This window comes from Elephantulus edwardii, unplaced genomic scaffold (assembly GCF_000299155.1).
Source record: "Elephantulus edwardii isolate Elephantulus edwardi_28Jun2011 unplaced genomic scaffold, EleEdw1.0 scaffold00019, whole genome shotgun sequence".
Classification (NCBI taxonomy): domain Eukaryota; kingdom Metazoa; phylum Chordata; class Mammalia; order Macroscelidea; family Macroscelididae; genus Elephantulus; species Elephantulus edwardii.
Window position 1 is genome coordinate 19,647,564 of NW_006399769.1, and position 1,421 is coordinate 19,648,984.

At 38.4% G+C, this 1,421-nt stretch overlaps 1 protein-coding gene across 1 annotated transcript in view; it reads right to left on the reverse strand.

Annotated features, from left to right (window-relative positions):
- VIT (vitrin) overlaps positions 1-1,421 on the reverse strand; it is a 614,318-nt gene that overhangs the window by 82,833 nt on the left and 530,064 nt on the right. The window lies entirely within an intron of this gene.

The window sequence follows — 1,421 nt, forward strand, 5'->3', positions numbered from 1 at the left end:
CCCACTCCATTATGCAGCCTTCATTCTGGATTCCTGTCATGACAATAGTACCCAAGTATAAATCCCCTTCAAACAGTTCTCTCCCTTAGCTGTTTCAATGCACTATATACATAAATTATCCCATCTTTCTCAGTCTCCCCCCAACCCTGATCAAATGGTGTTGGCAAAATTGGGAAAACTATTTGCAGAAAAGTCAAGCAAAACCCACACCTCACACCATATACAAAAACCAACTCAAAATGGATCAAGGACCTAGGACTAAAACCAAAGACTATAAACTTCATTAGAGAAAAGCTTGGAGGAACTCTAAAAGCCCTAATATACTACATGAACAGTCTGATAAGCATCCTGAAAAACCTACAACCAGGACAGGACAAAATAGATGAATGGGATCTTCTAAGAATCAAATCCCCATGCATGTCCAAAAACTTCTCCAGCAGTGTACAAAGGAAAATCACAGACTGGGAAAAAAAAATTGGTAATGACATGCCTGTTAAGGGGCTTATATCTAGAATTTATAAAATACTTGAGCACCACAAGAAAATAAAGTTAAACAACCCAATTGCAAAATGTGCACAGGATATGAACAGACACTTCTCCAAAGAAGATATTAAGATGGTGAACAAACATATGAAGCAATGTTCAAAACCTCTAGCTTTAAGAGAGTTGCAAATCAAAGCAACTATGAGATATCATCTCATCCCAGTAAGAATAGCAAAATTCAACAGAATAACAAACTGGTGAGGTTGTGGAGGAACCCTTATCCACTGTTAGTAGGAGTGTAAAATGGTGCAACTACTGTGGAAGGCAGTATGGCGCGTTCTCAAAAAGTTGCAAATAGAGATACCATTTGACCCAACAATTCCAGTACTGGGAATATACCCTAAAGAAACCAGAACTACCACCCAAACAGATATATGCACATCCATGTTTACTGCAGCTTTATTCACAATTGCAAACAGTTGGAAACTACCCAAGTGCCCATCAACAAATGAATGGATAGAGAAGCGGTGGTATATTCACACAATGGAATGCTATGCAGCTTTGAAAAACAAGGAACTAGTGAAATATTATACAAAATGGGTGACTCTGGAAGACATTATGTTGAGTGAAAAATATCTCAATCACAAAAGGACAAACACTGTATAATGCCACTGTTATAAAACAGGACTGACATCAGGTATGGGGGAAACTAAGGTAAGAGGGGATAAATAAAGTACACTGCATTGAAACAGATGAGGGAGAGAACTGTTTAAAAGGGATATATGATTAGGTACTGTTTGCATGACAAGAGTCCAGAGTAAGAGCTGCATAGTGAAGTGGGGGATTGTATAACAGTGAAAGAATTTTTTTTCTTCTCAAAGAGAAAAGCAAACTGGGGAGGGGGGAAGAAGTGGCCAGGGAGGAAAAATGTATAACAA